Genomic DNA, 12,696 nt, shown 5'->3' on the forward strand with positions numbered 1-12,696 from the left:
CTGTTGGTTCAAGAGGATTTTCCCTCCTGCCAAAAAAAGCACCTCTTCACTTTGCTGTGGTGCTGGGCAGCAACATCCCTGCAGGAGAATTCATTCCCTGGTGTGTTTTCATGAGACCCTGTTGCCTCTGAGATCTTTCCAGAGGATGCTCAGCAACCACAGGAAGGTGCCCCTGCCCATGGCAGGGCGTTGGAACTTGATGAGCTTTCAGATTACTTCCAATCCAAACCATTCTGGGTTTTTGTGTAGGCTCTGTGACTGCAAAATGCCAATCAGAGGGGGCTGCCTGCCTCCCACAGCAGTCCTGGCTCTGGGAATTCAGGTGAGCTGCTCGTTAGGCTCAGCCACAAATCTGCAGCCACACTGCTGTAACCCTGGGGGGGCTTTGGGCTTTTGCTAGACTCCTGAAAGGAATAAAATGTCATTTGCTCTCTTTCATAATCACTCAAAATTTATCCAGAATCCAGAGTGGCACTGATACGGGCCCAAGCCCAAGGGAATTCAGATTAGTAATCAATTAATCACTCTCCAGAGATTGCTGTGCTCCACCACTGTTTGCAATTAAACCTGGAAGGGAATTACTTGTGTGCCAGGCTGCCCTGCTGTCTTGTCTGAAAGCACACTTGGTCCAGCGCAAGGTGACTGCCTTGGAAGGAAGGAATTATGATAGGTGTAGACCACTTGCTAAACTACAAAACAAACCACACACTTATCTTAATTGCAAACAGAACCTCTTTCTAAAAATAAAAATAAAAATAATTAAAAAAAAATCTCAGGTAGCACCTGGAAATATCCACAGCTGAAGCTCAGAATGTTTTTAAGGAGTAGATTTATCTATTCATCTTAAACCTCAAATCATTCTCCATGTCAGGTCTGGCAGGGAGTAAATCCTAAAAGGTGAAACAAGGAGAGGCAGAGTTTCAGCGGCAGGTGAGGAGAGCAAGCATCTGGCTGGAGGTTGATCAGGGGAGCCACCTCACATGTGGGAGCCACCTCTGCGAGGCAAGGCAGGAGATGGGAGACACCCACCGAGCCAAACTCCCCTTGGAAATGAAAGAACACCTTCAAAATTAAAAACGAGTTACATAAAGTGAGAACCCGCAGATGTGGCTTAGCTCGAGAGCGTGGCCACATTTAAATTGTCCCCTGTGTCAATGACAGAAGTGTCTCCTGGCCATGCTTGTGGCTCCTAGGCTCGGCAGTCGCTGCAGCAGAACAGATGCTTCCCTGCTCTCTCCCCAATTCCTCCGGGCAGGTAGGACACAAAACCAACTGCAAAGCAGGGCAGGAAGCTCCAGGCTGAAAAGGGCGGGCAAGAATCAAAGAGAAGAATTTCCCCTTTAAAGCACTTTATTACAATTTCGTAATTGTTCTCCGAGGAAACGCGCTGCCGTGCCCAGGAGCAGCTCGGTGGGGAAGGAGGATGGGGAGGAGGATGCTGCGAGTGTGGAGCAGGGAGGCAGAAAGGATTGGAGTTGACACAGAGCTGCTTCTGTGCAGCCTTGGAGCCCTCCCAGCTTTCAGCATCGCTGCTGCTGTCAATATGGCAGCGGCTGGAACGCGGCTCTGTGCATGGCTGGGGATCCACTCCGGCAGACAGAGCTCCACAATGATCCCCTGCCACGGATTCCCCGTCCCTCGCAGGGTTTGATGGAGATCTGATGCTCAGCACACGGCAGGGAGCGAGGCTTGCTGACAGATAGGGTTAATTTTTTGCTGGGAGATCATCCGAGGTGCTTGCAAGCAGCCTGCATTCTGTGAGCTGACTACTGCAAACGAGCTGTTTATTGAGTGTTAAAAATCAGCCCCAGGCCTCGGGGTTGCAGCCCCAAAGCCGTTTATGATGGACAAGGTCTGCGCTGCTCCGCTCTTATCGCTGTTACTCCAAAGGCTGGGGACTGCAGGGCATCCAGGTCCCACAGCGAGGATTTCCTGGGGCCATTTACTGCTCCACGGATACACAACTGTGCCTCGGGGAGCTCACTCCCACCAGAGCAAAACACCTGGGCACGTGCTTGGCTTGAAACACTGGATGGGCATTTGTAGGGTGAAATACAGACAGAGTCAGCCACAAGGGTGAGCCGGGATTTCTCTTTCATCTGTTTTTTCTCTTTTCATCTGAATTCATCTGTCTGGTTCTCTTTCAGGCTGCTGCTGTAGCCTGAACTGAAATTTAAAGGAGGTGAGCGAGATGAGCTCGTCCTTTCTCTCCAGCAGACGGTGGTTCTTTCATAAAAATGCCTGATGCATCCAGCAGCAGTTTCTTCTCGGGAGAGTGGCTGCCAGCAGTGCCCGTGTCCTGCCAGGCTGGAGGGAGATGTTCCCTGAGCTCTGCCAAAGCCCGAGCCCTAAAGCCCAGCTGGGCAAATGTCCCCAGAGCCGCACGCAAGGGAGGCAGGGCGACAGGCCAGGCTTGTCCCAGCGCTGCTCTGGGGGCCGCAGGGACGAGACAAGGGCAGCACAGCAGGACGGAGCAAGCTTAGCCCGTTCATTGTGCGCCCTGTGAGCTCGCCGGATGGATTCCCGCATTCCGCTGGGATGGGACGCAGCCGCCGGGATCAGCCACCGGGGAGAAGATGCCAGCACAACGGGCCCCTTGTATTTGTCAGCTGTGCCAAATAACCACATTATTTCCCCCACCCGTGGAAGAGCAAGGAGCTGACCCTCAGCGCTGTGGGGGTGTTACAGCAGCCCCACAGTCACGGCAGGAGGAAAATAAACCACCCCAGTTCAGCTGGTTCTTCCCCCAAACAGTGCACATGCCTCTGCCATCTGCAAGTTCTCGCTCCAGCCTCGGCTCAGCGCAGCTCTCTCGCCTCCAACACGGTCTCTTTTCGCTCCAATTAGTCTTATTTTTAACCAGCTCAGCCCCAGCACTCAGTCACAATGTCACAGATACCCAAATATTCAAAGCAAACACAATCCACCATTTTAAAACCACAACAGTAGCAAAGCAAGGGTGGGGGGAAGATGCCAAGATGGTGAAGATCTCAGAGGTGGAGGCACGAGCACAGGAGCACAGGCTGAGGTTTTCTCCCAGCATCAAAGGCCCAGCGCTAATCCCATTGCAATGGAGATCACCCCAGAACCAGTCCCGCTCCTCCCCACCCAGGACTGGGCTGAGCATAAGAAACGCTGCTCTTTCCCCGCCTGCTAATTAATTACAAGCCGTGCCTGTGTCCCTTTGACCATTCACAAGATGCCACGGGAAGATTAATGCACGGGGAGAAGCACTGCAGTGGCATTAATAGGGGTGACATCCGAGCAGCACCCTTTCCCTCCCACTTTGCCTGCTGAAGGACTCTCCTCCTTCCCCGCAGGAAACTGGGACAGCTGCAAGTCAAAAATCCCTCCTCCCATAGGGATGCAGCCAAAGAAAGGACCATAGGGCTATTTCATCATCCACCAAGGGCTGATACCTGTGCTGGCTCTTACCTGTGCTGCAGCTACGTGACTTTTGGTGCTTGATGGACATGGCTGGTTGGGGCCTCGAGGAGCTGCGGGGTCCTGGAGCATCGGGCAGGGCGGGGGACCCGGGCTGGCCACGGTTGTGTCCTCAAGAGCAGCAGCACTGTCCCACTTCCCCCGGCTCCCCAGCCCCGCATGCTGTGCAAAGAACAAGAGCTGGTGGAAGGAGGGGGGTTAGCAAAGAGGGAAGGGGGAGCAGGGACAGCTCTCGCAGATGCACACATACACACACACACACACAGAGCAGACAGAGCCTTGTGGAGGATGGCACTGCCTGAGTTGCTCTCGTTATTGCCGCAGGCTGGCTGCTGCCCATGGAGGACTCGCCAGCTCCCGCTGTGGGCACGGGGGAAAGGGACAGAAAAGGGATGAGGGCCATCAGAGCAAGGAAAGGACTGCCTGGGCACGGACAACTCTGTGGTCTTTGTTTGCTGGTACCTGGCAGGGGAAGAACAGGAAGGGATTGCAAGGCTGGTTTGGCTTTTCGTTGGTGACACCTTTCTTCCTTTGAAGGTAACAAAATGCCCAAGTGCTCCCCAGGGACACGGAGGGATGGCATGGGGCTGGCCCGACCCCGGGCTGCACATCCCCAAAGCACCAATTTTGCGTAAAGCTCAGCCTCCTCCTCTCATCCCCACGATCTGGGTTGTCCTGATACAGATCCAAAGGGCTGGCAGGGCTGTTTGAGGGGGTGGAAAGACACTCCAGCCATGACACCTCCCCTTTGGATGCCATCAGGAGGCTGCTGGCAGAGCCGCCTGCAGTCCCTGACACTGCTCATCTGCTGCAATGGCAGACCCAAAACAGTGGGAACAAGAGATCCAGCCAGAGTCCTTCCCAAAGGGGCACCAATTCCTCACACCACAGAATTAATTTCTCTCAAACATCGCATGCTTAGAAGTGTGTGATCCTCTGGAAGGAAGTGAAAGCTTTGTAACCTCATGCCTTTTTCAGCTTTTTGAAAGCTCCCAGGTCTCTTCCCCTCCTCTGCTCCAGTGCTTTGCCACTCAGAGGGTCTGGGGGAGCTCAGTTTGGTCAGAAGGATTAAAATGAAAGTCAAGCCAGATGCTTGAGGTATTCTACCCTCCCCAAAACCCTCAGTCTCCTGTTTTACTCCAAGGTTTCCCACTCGTGTTTGCAGACACATGGATCTCTAGCCACAGGGCTGCTGTTAATAGAAATTAATGGGTGATGCAGAAGTTACAAGTGCAGGATTGCCAAGTGAATACCCTCCTCAGCAGTTAACCCGGGAGCACGCCAGGCTCATCCCCATCTCTGGGTGGCTGTGTTCAGTCACACACCTTCAAGACTCACCTAAAATGATGAACATTCCCACAGCAGAGGATAGGATCAATCCTACCAAGCTAAAATCCAGTACCCTGCATGCCTGCCTGCTCCACTGGCCTCAGGATGTTGGCAGCCAGCTCCAGGAGACCTCCCCCTCACAGGTCACCCTGCCAGGAGCTGTCAGAACATATTTCAAGTCTCAGCATTCCGTCAGCCCCACAAGAGGAAATCGCTGTGGATCCATAGGCGTGGATGGATTCCCTGCCTAGAGCAGCACATCCAAGGCCCAATGGATGATCACTTCAGGGCCTAAAAGCAGGTATCCCATCCTCATTCCCACCACAAGAGCAAGGAGAAGCTGAGCTTTGATGTCGTGTCAAGATCATGATTGTTCCTCCATCCCAGAGAGATCCCAGTGGTGCTGGGGAGCTGGATCCCTTTAGGATGCTAAAATTGGGAGCAATATCTCTGCAAAGGGGGGTGTGGGCATCTCTTTTGCAGCTCTGCATCTGTATTACTTAAATCCCTAACAAAGCTGCCGGAAGTCTCTGAGGATGCACAGCTTTCCTACACCCCAGGGCTGGGACATTTCCTGGTGACATCCATTCTCTGTAGGGCTGTTTTTAATGTGGATAGACTGCAGAGCCATTGGGGAGGATGGGCAAGAAACACCTTTGGGGGAAATAATCCCCACATCTGTGGCTTGTAGGGAGTGAGGAGCTGTCTGCTCTGTGCCCCAAGCAAAACTTCCAGTCTCCAGGAGGGCAGACACTCTGGCAGCCTTGTAGGCTGGGATCTGACTCTCCCAGAGGGGGGAAAAAAATGGGCAATTTGATGGTTTGCAGTGTGGTGGCCAGGACTTGCAAGGGGACACTGTCAGTGCCACTCTCTGTCACCACTGGGAAGGTGCCCCCCAGCTTTATTGGAGCAGGGACAGCTTCTCCCTGGGTGACCCAGGATTTCCAGCTGCATGTGAAAAAGCAGGTTTGTTTTGTGTGCATGCAAAAGCCTAAACTTAGCGAGCAAGATGTTAATTTGTGAGGGGAAAATAGGCCATATTTATGTAACTGTGAAAAGCTGCAGTGAAGGCTACAGATCCAATGGGAGAGGAGAGTCTGCTCCCAGCTCAGGGCTTTGTGAGAGCTCCAGCAACTGCATATTCATTGCCCCACACCCCAAAAGAACCAGCTTTGAGGCTTTCCAGGCTAAGAATAGAGGTCTTGTTATGTTTGCTGCTCCACGGACTGGGTTTTGTCCGGGATTAGAGGCACCAGGGTGTGGAGCTGCAAATGGCAGCATCTCTGCCTGCCTGTGAGCGGGGCAGGGCTCTGGGCCCAGCAGGGATGGAGAGCAGGGAATAAAGGGTGAATTCATTCCCAGCCACACAGGATGGCATTAGTGCTGGCCCTCTGCTCACAGAGACGTCCCCCGTGGTGGACGGGGCACCCGCAAAACACGACTCCCTTGTGCACAAACAAAACCCAAGCATTTTTCCAAGCAGGGTGGCTGGGGCAGTGCCACGGCTGAAATTAGCAGCTCGTCCTGGCTGTGAAGGCGGATGGCTTGGATCCACCTCGGGAAGCCCGGTCCCTGCAGGGGCAGACAGCTCCCCGCCGGCCGGTGACATTTCTTTCCCCTTCCACTCACATTCTCTGCCCTACTTAAACCAGGCTGGGAATCCAGCAATGCCCAGCTTTGGAAATGGAAACCCCAGAGCCAGTCACTCCAGGGTTTTTCAGACAAACCTGTATTTCAGGGGTCTTTCAGCTCCAGAAATCATCATGTGGCAGTGCTGGCACTGGTGGGAAACAGCATGACACTACTCCTTGTTTGGCTTTGAATTTGTCACCCTGAGACCTTAAAGGGCTGAACTGGGCTTGCAAATGGCAGCAAAGGCAAAGCCATTCCTGTGAGGAAACCAAGAGAAAAAGGACTGAATTGTGGAAGCTTCTGTGGCCCCTGGGGATCCACTATTCCCTAAGCCTGGGGACATATTCCTGGACATTTATCTTAAAGCAACAATGGATGAGACTTCCAGAAAGGATGGTGACCCAGGGCTTTGAGGACCTTTAGCCAAGGGCAGCACTGATCACAGGCACCAGCTGCAGACATCAGGATAACTCCTGTCCACCTGAAGTCCAGCCTGGGAGGTGAGGGAAGCCACCACATCACAGACTGAAGGCTATGACTGATATGAGGTGTTGTTTTCAAATAAATGGGGACAGAAATTGGTTTTTTGAAACATGCAAGGAAATGCTCTGCAAAACATGAATCCCCCGAGAGAAAGCACAGTCTCTGGAGAAGGTCTTTCTTGCTAAAACATCACATAACAGAGAAATCTCTTGGGAAATGACTCCTGAGATCACCTCTCTCCTAAAATAAATGCCCCTGGGAGCAACTGTCTTGGCAAAACATTTCTGGGGGAGAAAAAAAAGTGTTCTAAAACGTGCTATTGATTCTGTATTTACCCTCGCTGCAGGAGCAGCACACAGAGCTCAGAGGCGAGCCATCATCTTCCTGTGCTTCTTCCTAATCAGAACTGAGAAGGATCCAATAGCGATCCTGCTGCTCCCTCATTTCCTTGCCCATCACTCAAACTGACCCACTGTGAGCAGCAACTCTGCAAAACGTGTCCTGGAGTCGTCTGGCAGCTTTGTGGAGCACGACAACAGGGGCCATTCCATCTGCTGCTGTTTGTTCATCCCTTGCACTGCTAAAGGAACATCTGGGAGCAGTGCTGAGCCTCTGTTCAAAGAGCAGGGACACATGTGTGTCTCTCCCCCCTGTGGAAGTCAGTGTGGCCATTTGGCAAAGAAGGAGAGGCCAAGAACCAAGGCCTGTCCCCTGCCCAGCCTGCTGTAGTTAGCTGCTCTCATGACACTGGCCACCATCCAGACACTTGGCCAAATGCAGTCCAGACACTTTGACCCTGAGAATTGGCTCCCATGCCTGGAAAACCACATGCCAGCTCTGACTAAGCACCTGCAGGTTAATTTATCTTTCACATTTCCATCAGCACAGCCCAGCAAAACCCAGATCCGTGCTGGCAGCCAGCAGAAAGTCCCTTATAAATAGCCATTGTTGGGAAGGTCTGAAAACTCTCCAGGAAATACTCGTGGAGGCAGAAGACAGCAACTGAGCACTGTTGAGATCTGCTGCAGGGAGCACTGGAGACCAACCCTTCTGCTCCTGGCAATGCTAGAGAGCCAAGGAAGATTCATTGGATGTCATTAGGAGAGGAAGGCAGAAGTATTCTAAAGCCTGGTCTAGCAGCTTGTTAATACCTACCTGTCCTCACTGTGGTTTAAAGCCATAAATCTGTATTTATTGCCCAAATTCTGAATATTCTGCAGTCCCCTTATACATGACCAAATACGTGCAAACAAGGTGACCCCCAGAGAGGGGGTTATATTTCAGGTTGCTCCTTTAGCAGCAGGCAAATAAGATATTCCTGAGACCCCACAGCTGCATGGACAAGAGGAGTTGATCTAGATCCATTCTGAGCTCAGACTGACTGCAAAGACAGAGTGGATGCAATTCCCAGGAGTGCTGTGGACTTCAGGCAGCACCCACAGAATGCAACCAGGTACTGCGTGAATAACATCTCCCTAAAAATCCAGTATTGGGACATGGTCATTCTGTGGGACTGAACGACTAAAACTAAGAGAAATAGGTAATGAGATTAAGAAAAAAAAAATGGACTTCCACAACTACCTGAGTATGAGCTTGGAAAACATGGACATCTGCTAAAGAAGCTGGAGTGGTCAAAGAGTGTTATAGCACGCTGTCATAGCAGGCCACCTCTGCGTGGCCCAGGGCAGACTCCCCACCCACAGCCTCCAAAAGGGAACCCCATTTATTCCCCCACATCAATCTCTGCCTTCCCTGCCGGCAGGAGGAAGCAGATTTTGTGTGTCAGACAGCCCCATGCAGCACCCAGGTCACGAGGCAGCCGTGAGCAGCTCTGCTCTGGCCCAGCACGGACCGGGATTAGGCAGCATGCAGGGTCTCCTCAGCAGCACAGCTCCAAGCCTCAGATTGGGGTATTCCGGGTGAGAGCAGCAGGAGGAGCCAGCAGTGTGTGTTTTGCTGTCTGCAAGACAGTTTACACCCAGCGTGCTGTTTGCCTTTGCACAATGGGCCGAGTTTGTTGACTCATGTTCAGCTTGTGACCCAGCGTCAGCAGCCGCAGCTTCTGCTGGCACAACAGCCGCTGCCTGCTGCTGACTGCAGGGCTGTCTCCTCCAAATCCAGCATCTCACACTCATTGCCTGCTTTCCCCAGGTTTTCCATGACCATTTCTCAGTTTATCAAGGCTTGAAACCTCTCCCACTAGCCTACAAATTCTCAAATTTGTACTCGTTTGTTCGCAAATACAGGAAACAACGCTTTCTATTCACCATCTCAGACTGAACTAAACGACCTGAAAAGAGGCATTTAATTTGCCTTTTAGCAGCCTTCTAGTACCTAAAAGAGGCTTACAAGAAGGCTGGAGAGGGACTTTTCACACCAGCATGTAGTGACAGGACAAAGGGAGAATGGCTTTAAGCTCAAGGAAGATAGATTTAGATTAGATATTGAGAATAAATCCTTCCCATTGAGGGTGGTGAAGGTTGCCTCATCCCTGGAATGGCTCAGGGCCAGGCTGGATGGAGCCCTAAGGAACCTGATCTAGTGGAAGGTGTCACAGCCTGTGGCAGAGGGGCTGGAACGAGATGATTTTTAAGGTGCCTTCCAGCTCAAACCATTCCACTATTCTATGATCATCGAACCATTTTGCACCCAGTTTCATCCTGAGTCTGGCACAGTTATGACCATGGCCAAAAGAGTTGGTATTTGTCACACAATGTCTCTCCCCTAGCAACTTTTAATCCTGTCAGAGGATGACATTACTCTCGTTTGAGACGACATTTCCCCAACCACATGGTTTCACCTGTCCAACACCTTCCAGACCTGTGGGATTTTTACAGGTTTTTTTTTCCTCCTGCAAGTGAAAATTAAACTGATCTGTAATTACCCGTGTCCCCTTTTTTCCTATTAGAGAGAGGTAATGAGCAAGTTTTACAGCAGTCAGGTTCCTCACCTATCCACCCAAATTTATCAGAAAACACCACAAATTATTCTGAAATCACTTCAAAGCTCTTTATCGAAATTCCTGCCACCCAGGCAGCTTGAGACTGCCTGATTTCCCAAGAGCCCTCTTGAATGTAATTTTTTCCCCCCTCTATTCTAAGCAAAGCCTTCACTGTTTGTCACTAGCACCAGCAGTGATACTCAGCACTTCTTTCTCTTGAATTTTCTAACAATGACAACTATGAAAAATAACCATTTTGGCCTTCTTGACATTTTTTATAGGTCTTTCTGTCCCCATGATTATCCCACATGGACATTAACAGCCTGAGGAGGACCAAGGGAAATGCTGACCTCATTCGTTGTGATTACCAGGACCACTGAAAGGAAGAGTTGTCACAGTCAGAACAAGTAGTTTTCACATTAATGGATCATGATGAAGCAAACCACTTTTTTTCCTGCAGGTTCAGAGAATAAACCAAGCCCAGGGTTACAAAGGGAGAAGTGTTTTTATTCACTGAGTAGCAGCACCTTAGGTCAATGTCACAAAAAGCTCAATCCCAACAGTCCAACACTCCATCTATCATGAAATGTTACATGGCAAATTTGTAACTCCAGCTCCAGGGAGGGAGAAAAAACCCCAAACAAACCTGCAGCAGTTCAAAAGCAAAGCCAAGTGAAATGCAGAAGTTGCCAAAGAGGTCACAATTCAAATTCAGCTCAATTAGAAACATCCCAGTGTTTTTACAGCGTTAGGTTCCTGTCTGTTGGGAGCAAGGTGAGTGAAGCAACTCACCCTCCTGAGCACTTTAATCCTCTTTTATGATCAACACAGCCTCCAGCAGAATTCTCATCCTCAGTTTTCCCTATCCCCCTGGTATACCTAATAAATAAATGAGCACCATACATTGACTTCTATGTTAAATGACATTTCCTGATTATGATTTTGTTAAAATGACTACAGCTCTCTATAACTGCACGTTGTATGATGCCTATTCTTCACTACAGGATGCATAGTATCACCTAATTTATGTATCTACACACAATTTATACCTCCAGCTTTTAGTTACCACTACTGTGAAAGGCTAAGGAAAAAAGCAGCAACCTCTTTTGTGATTTCAAAAGGAACAGAAACCCCCAGGAAAGCACATAAAAATGTTTTGTGTCACTGGCTATTTAAAGAACAGTTTCAGTATTTCCTACTGTTGCATAATAGGTTCTGATTTTTTTGACACTTTTCAGTATTTTTAAATCTTTTTAAGCAGGAGCCATAGAGAGGCAGCACGAATTAGCTGCACCTTGTTTTATTTCTGTCAGCTAATTTCTATAGCCCCCAAAGCTGTTATTTAGTCCTGTTCCTCACCAGAACTGCAGCAGCTGTTTTAGGAGGCCATGCAGTGTTCTGGGTCCAAAAGCTGGTCCTGGCTGAAATAATGAAGGGCTGCTCATTGGGCACCCCTCAGATGCTTTGATCAGTGCTGCCAAGGAAGCAGCAAGGAGCAGAAAAAAGGGATGGAAATGACCTTGATGTGAAGAAAAAAAATGTCTGCAGGCTCCCATCTTCAACAGGAGGTTTTTCAGGTAGCCTTAATAAAATGATAAACTTGCAGAAATTACCTTTCAGAAAGCATCATTCCAGCTGAACATTCCTGACTACAAAGTACCTCTCTGCACATTAATTCAGTCAGCACAGTTATTTAACTGGTGAGTCTACATTTAATAGGTGTTTATATTCATTAATATTTATCTCATCTTCCACAAATGAAATTAGTAACAGCATGCCAGAGATTTTCTCCACACGGCTCCTGCAAATGCATTAAATCCAGCTATCTCCAGAGGCAACTGTGGGCAGAGCTTGGCCCTGTGTGTTTCTGTGGCAGCTGTGCTAAAATTATGCTCCTCCCATTAAAAGAATCCTTTTTTTGCTAGATCTGGCTTTAGTTATACAATATTAACAGTGAAAATAGGAGCTGAGAATTCATGGCTTCATATGCTTTCAGTTTAAATTCTATTTAGAGAATTCTCAGGATTTTTACAAGACATCTTAAACATCCAAATCAAGCTCTCGCCTTCCATAATTGCTTTTTTAATCTTTTACTATGAATATGACAGGGTAGCTTTTATTTAAACTCTTTCCTTGAAAAGAAGCATGGGAGGTTAGAGATCAGTGAGCTTTCTGTGTGAGCTTTAAAGTACTCAGAGAAGCATGGAATGGTTTGGGTTGGGAGGGATCTTAAACATCTCATTCTACCCCATTGCTGTGGGCAGGACATCCCACTATCCCAGGTTGCTCCAAACCTCAGCCAACCTGGCCTTGGACACTTCCAGGCATCCAGGGGCAGCCACAGCTTCTCTGAGCATCCTTTTTACCTCACAGGGAAAAAAAGTACTGGAAGGCCACAATGAGGTTTCTTCCCCAGGCTATTCCTGGGATGCTCCCTCTGGGACAATATCCTGGGGCACCTTGAGCTACTCAGCCTGTCATCCACCCACATCTCCTCATGGTTCTCTGGTAGCTTTGCACAGAGCTGCAAAAAAGGGCAATTCCACAGTTACCAGAGGCTGTGTCATCCTCAAGACAACTGCCAGCTCTGGGCAGTGTTTGGCTCTGGCCATTGTTGTTTTACCATTTGGAGTGAAATGATGCTGTGTGAAAGGATGGGAGTCACTGAGTCCTTCTCCTCAGAGCCCTGGTGCTGTAATTGCTCTCAAATTAGTTCTGTTCATGCTGCGGGGAAAAATCTATTGAAGGCTTTTCTTTCCTAGAACCACCCTGGATGTCTTTTTCCTTTACATACCAATAAAAATAATGGCAAGGAAAATTGAATAGATGACAAACAAGAAGCCTGCATTTCAAGGAACACCATCAAG

This window comes from Sylvia atricapilla, chromosome 9 (assembly GCF_009819655.1).
Source record: "Sylvia atricapilla isolate bSylAtr1 chromosome 9, bSylAtr1.pri, whole genome shotgun sequence".
In the NCBI taxonomy this organism is placed as follows: domain Eukaryota; kingdom Metazoa; phylum Chordata; class Aves; order Passeriformes; family Sylviidae; genus Sylvia; species Sylvia atricapilla.